The following is a 6,192-nucleotide window of genomic DNA, read 5'->3' on the forward strand; positions in this document are numbered from 1 at the left end:
TCTTCATTGCATCCTTACCTGTTATATGTTCAAGGAGCTCATGTAAATACAAATCTATTGATAAGGGTGTTTTAAGCTGATTTGTAGTGTTTTGTCAGATTTATCAAATTTTGTTCATGTATATCACTGAGTTTTGATCTAAATGAAATTAGATCTAAATTTCATTTCACTGTAATTTCAGTCTTTTGGGCTTTGGGTCAAGTCCAGAAGTTTCCCTCTGAGGCAGTAACATAAATTTAGTCAGGTAAATGAGGTAAGTCTGGTACTTACTATGGGCCTTCCATACATTGTTGTCCTTAAGGATTTTATATTTTTGAGTTTTTCAAAATATAGTACTTTTTATTCTTTTAAAAATTGGGTTTTATGATCTGTACATTGGTGGTGAATAGCAAATCTACATCTTTATGATTACATTGTTTTAATTTGGATTTCACAGATTTTTTTTCAGAAAGCCAAGAAATCACTACTGCTTTTTCATATTCATCTGACTGAAATCTATGAAAAATGTAGACATTAGAGATGATTTCAGAGATATTAGTCTCCTTAAGTCTGTGAAACTATTTGTATTAAGAGGCTCACTGCTTGCTGCTTATGAGAACAAATCAGACATTGTCATTAAACTTAGAACTAAAATTTCTAGCTGTTGTTTATATGATTTTGCTGGGTTCTTACTGAGTAATTTTCTATCACTATCTTTAAAAACGAACTGACCTATAAGTTTTGGAGCTTGAGTTATTTTGAATCTCATACAGAAGGGTTAAAATTCCTTATAAGATTTTTTAGTATCTTTTGCAGTGTAAAGGTAGCATTGAAATAGACTGGTTGACCAAAGGTTTTACTTTACAAAAACAAACTGTTGATTCAGATACTAAGGTTAGTTTTGTTGATCAAAGTTAAGTTACTTTAATTTTTCCTTCAGTGAACAATGAATGATTAAAAGTCAGCTTTGGGCCAGGGATTTAGCTCAGTGGTTTCGCCACCTGCTGCGCAAGCGCAAGGACCCGAGTTTGATCCCTGGTACAAAAAAAAAGTCAGCTTTATTTTGGTCTTGGGGATATTTGCATAGATTTTACCAGTTGAGCATCTTAATATGAAAATTAGAAATCCAAAACTTTCTGAGCATCATGTCATTGCTCAAAAAGTTTTGGATTTCTGTATAGCTCAGTGGTAGAGTGCTTATTTAGCATCCCCAGTGCTCCAGGTTTGATCCCGGGTCCAAAAATAATTTTTTTAAAAAAATTTCAGAACATTTTAGATGTTCAGATTAGGAATGCTCAACCTGTATAAGTACTAAAGGAAGGACTGGAGATGAACCTCAGTGATAGAGCATTTGCTTAGCATCTCCAAACCCTTGGGTTCAGTTTCCAATGCCACACACAAAAAAGGAAATTATTTAGAATGAGGATAGGAATGACAAGGACAGTGCAACAGTGAGGAGGGCAGTGGAGAAAATGGCCTCTTCTCTGTGACTTTGGTCAGGACCATCTTGAGGTCAGCTGCTGTGATCTGCTTAGGAAGTTCTCCAGGAACATGCACCCTGCTTCTGGCCAGTGAGGTAGACCCTGGCCTGCTGACCCTTTTCCTTAGTTGAAATGTAGCCCAGAACAGACCTGGTCATGTTGGGTTGTGAGCTGTGAGCATCTGAGAACCCCAGGGACATCTTTTCCATGCGCCCTCATAGCTGCAAGCAGATGTAAGGAAAAGAGCACATGTAGTGAAGGCCTGGAAATGAAGTAACTGCTGGAAGTGTGTTAGATTTATTCCTTCTGTCTCCCAGCATCGTTTCTAGAGATCTAGACATTCTGCAGGACTGTCCTGAGCGCTGTTTAAGAAAGTGGCATTTTGGGCCGGGGATTTAGCTCAGTGGTGCTGTCGCCTGCCTCGCAAGCACAAGTTCCCTAATTCAATCCCCGGTACCAAAAAAAAAAGAAAGTGGCATTTTGTCTGTAGCTTTCTCCTTTCCTGGCACATCAGGAAAGTTCCCCAGGCTTCCCAGCAGCACCCTGGCTGCCAGGTGTCTCAGTTTCGCGCTCCAGCTGTGTCCTCATCCTGTGCTTGCTCCAGCCTCACCTTCCTTCTTGCTGGCTTTCCAGAGTGGCTCCTCTTTCTCCTTCAGTTTTCCTTCCTTTCTTTGTGCTCAAACCCTCTCCTTGCTAAATACACTCAACTTTCTGCTACTTTATCTTGTTTTGTTTTTAGAGTCTTACTGTGTAGTTCAGGTTGGCCTTGACCTCACTATCTAGACTAGGCTGGCCTCGAACTCATGTGACCCTCCTGCCTCAGCCTCCTGAGTTCTAGGATCACAGGTGTGCACCACCACTCCTGGCTTCTGCTACATTTTAGATGGCACATAGGCCCTCTGACCTCTTCCTGTCCTCCCTGCTAGCTCTCATGTCCCTAGGATTCTGCTGGAAGTTCTGTTACTGAGGTCTCCAGTGCCCACTGAAACCCCACCCAGTGATTACTTCTCAACTTGGATTTTACTAGGTCTTTGTTGACAGGACACCCAATCTGTCCTGAAAACTTGTCCCTAAAGCCATCTTTCTCAGCCTGAGCTCGAGTCACCTTCATAATATCCCAAAGAGATTGTCAGCAACATGTCCTGGCCCTGTACATAGTCTGGAGAAGTGCACTAAAATAGGAGACACTGCTTGTCTGGTCCTCTTTCACCAGTTTCTGCCATCAGTGCCCTTTGGGGGCTCCATCTTTCACCTACTTCTCACTTGGTGTTCTCTGCCCGTTTTCATTCATTTATAATAACCATTGCCTCCATTGCCAACTGTTGCCACCTCCTTGCCTAATAATTCAAGTGGTCCTTGGGAGCCTCAAGCTCATTATGTACAGAAGTGAACTCCATTCAGGCCTTCCCTTCAACTAATTCATCGCCTGAGCTGGAGCCTCAGGTTACCTGGCACCTCCCTTCAATTAGTCACCAAGTTTTGTGACCTCCAACTCCACTACTAGGCCCGTATTAGTTAGGGTTCTCTAGAACTGAATCCATAGAAAACCTATGTGTAATTATGCAAGGGGATTTATTAGGCCAGTGGGTCTGGAGGCAGAAGGGTCCACAGTGGCCATCTGCATGCTGGAGAGCTGGAGGGTCCAGTAGCAGCTCAGGCCAAGATGAGAGCTGCAGAGTGAGGGATCAAGGGTGTAGCTCCAGTCCACATTAGAAGCTCCCTAGAGTTAAAGGTGTGAGTATGCGTTGGAAGGCTGAAGAAGCTGGACCAGTGTCCAGGGCAACAGCCTCTGGACAGGCTGAAGGAGTCGAGCTCTCCAAAAAGGCAGATTTCCATCTTTTCCTTTTTTATTCTATCCAGGATACAAGCCTCTTGGATGGAGGTGCCCATAACAAGTAGGACTTGCCTCCTCAGTTTGCTGACCTGCATTCCAGCCATGTCCACAGACACACCCAGAAGTGCGGAAGTGCGCTTTACTGATCTTTCTTAATTTTGTCAAATTGATGCATCTTTTTTTTTTTTTTTTTTGCAGTACCAGGGATCAAACTCAGGATCTTGTGCTCTAGAGGCAGGTTGTGGCACCACTGAGCTAAATCCCTGGCCCCAGACACATCCTTATTAATGATTGCTATCCACCCTTGTCAACTTGACAACCAGGCACATCTTAAGCCGTACTTCATCTCCAAATACAACAGCAAGTTCATGATTAAACCTAACATGATACAACTGTTCTGCATAGAGATGGAAACATTCCCTCCCCAGAATAGAAAGCTGTTTTTCTTTGGGTGATGCTTACTCCTTTCCTGCCACTCTATGACTTAAAGATTATAACGTAGTGCTCGCTTTGGCAGCACATACACTAAAATTGGAACAATAGATTAGCATGGCTCCTGCGCAAGGATGATGCACACATTTGTGAAGTCCATTTTTTTTTTATAACGGCACAGTTTGTGATAGCTAAATCTTGGAAATAGCCCAAATGCCCATCAACTGCTGACTGGATAAAGAAGATACAGTTTTGGCCAGTGATTTAGCTCAGTGGTTCCTCTGCCTGCCTCCCAAGCGCAAGGACCCGAGTTCGATCCCCGGTACCAAAAAAGAGAAGTTAAGAGTTTTGTTTTGTTACAGAATGGAGTACTACTCAGCCATAAAGGAAAGACAAACTAGAGACATAGCTAAATGGATGCACACTGAGGCACTCAAGCAAAATAAACAGGACACGTATAAATGCCACATTGTTTCTCTGGTGTTAGAAACTGAAAGTGTAAATGAGAAACAAACTGTATAATATTGTGAAATAGGAAGAAAATCTTCAAAGAGGAAGGGGAACTAGGCAGAGGCTAGAGGAAAGAGGAGAAAGGAAAAAAGTGAAAAGGAAAAACGCAAACGAAGCTTATGTATATAGAGAGGAGTGGAGGGGTTGAAGGGAGAGGTTGAAGGGAGGGGTTGAAGGGAGGGGAGGGGAATGGGAAAAAAATAAGAACCAAGATACATCATGTACAGGTACAAATTCCCAGTGATGAATGTGATCATAATGTATACCTAAAATGTACCAATAAACTCAAATATAAATTATGTAAATTTAACGATACTCAAGTACTAATATTAATGTTATGTTACAAAGAAAGATCTGAGATGTTATTTTGACAAAATGAGAAATGATCATGACCTTTGCAATCTGCATTTTTGTAACTGGTTATGTTATAACTGGTGTTTGTAACTATCTTCTACCCATTCTTCATTCCCTGGGACCTCAGCAGGCACCTCGGATGCAGGCCAGAAAACCGAGGTGAGGAAGTCCCACTCTAGCTCTGGGTGGCTCCAGCTACTAGGCTTCATCTGGCAGGGTGACCCATTCCTTCATTCCTGGAGGTTCTGGCCCCTTTGTCCTTCTACCGGGGTTGGGTTGTAGTTTCCTATTGACCTAATAACAACACAGTAATATTAGAAGATGCCCCAAGTCTTCAGTCCCTGACCTCTTTGCCACCAGGGACCAGTTTCACAGAAGACAATTTTTCCATGGGCCAGGGTGGGGGGAACAATTTGGGGATGATTCAAGCCCATTACATTTGTTGTTGTTGTTGTTTGTTTGTTTTTTGAGACAGGGTTTCATTATGTAGTTCAGGCTGGCCTTGAACTTACTGTGATCCTCCTCCCTCAGCCTCCTGGGTGCTGGGATTATAAGTGTGTGCCACCATGCCCACTTTTTATTTCTTAATTACTTTTAGTTTATAATATAAAATGAAGTAATTATGCAACTTATCGTAATGCAGAATTAGTGTGAAGTAATTATGCAACTTACCACAAAGCAGAATTACTGTGAGCCCTGAGTTTATTTTCCTGCAACTATACACAGCAGGCTTGGAGAATGTGAATCAACTGTTGCAGTGAACCTGTAATTTAAGTAGAACTCTTGATGTTTCCTTTCAAATGCAGCTTTCTTTTTGTTGGGAGTCTTAGAGTCTGCTGCCTTATCACTGGGTCTTTCCCCCTTTTCAAAGAAGTTGTCCAGTGACATTTGTTTCTTACTCATTTTGACTGGGGTTAGCTTGGGAGTTACCAAAACTGTGACCTTGACAAGTGTGCAACATGGGAAAGAGATAGAGTTCTATCTCTTATGTTTGCAACCAATTGATTTATTATGAGCTCTGTGCAGTCAGGCCTCTCTGCTAACGTTAATCTGTATTTGCAGCTGCTCCCCAGCACTAGCATCACTGCCTCAGCTCCACCTCAGATCATCAGGCATTAGATTCAAAAGGAGCACAATCTAGATTCCTCACGTGCATAGGTCACAGGAGGGTTCTTGCTCCTATGAGAATCTAATGCTACCACTGATCTGACAGGAAGTGGAGCTCAGGCAGTGAAGGGAACAACCATGGGGAGCGGCTGTAAATACAGATGAAGCTTTACTCATCCACCTCTTGCTCCCTGCTATGCAGCCTGGTTTCTATCAGACCACAAACCGGAAACTATCTGTGGCCCAGACAATCCCTCCCTTAAACAACATTATTTATTTTCTCAGTGCTGGTGGCCAGAAGTCCAAGTTCAAGATGACAGTAGGTTTGGTTCTTCCTGAGGCCTCTCTTGCTTGTTGGTGGCCACCTTCTTTGTATGTCCAAATTTCTTAAAAGGATGCCAGTAAGACTGACTAGGCCCATCCAGATTAACTAATTTGACCTTAATTATCCTTTAAAGGCCCTATCTTCAAATATAGTCACATTCAGAAGTCCTG

The 6,192-nt window shown here is 42.4% G+C and overlaps 1 pseudogene; it reads left to right on the forward strand.

The window, feature by feature from the left end:
• The first annotated feature begins 3,795 nt into the window (after window positions 1-3,795).
• On the forward strand, window positions 3,796-3,895 carry LOC147823452 (U6 spliceosomal RNA; annotated as a pseudogene).
• The last annotated feature ends 2,297 nt before the right edge of the window (window positions 3,896-6,192 follow it).

The sequence above is a fragment of the Heterocephalus glaber genome, unplaced genomic scaffold (genome assembly GCF_053883595.1).
Source record: "Heterocephalus glaber isolate CG9 unplaced genomic scaffold, H.glaber_assembly_v1.0 deba00001579, whole genome shotgun sequence".
Taxonomy (NCBI): Eukaryota; Metazoa; Chordata; class Mammalia; order Rodentia; family Bathyergidae; genus Heterocephalus; species Heterocephalus glaber.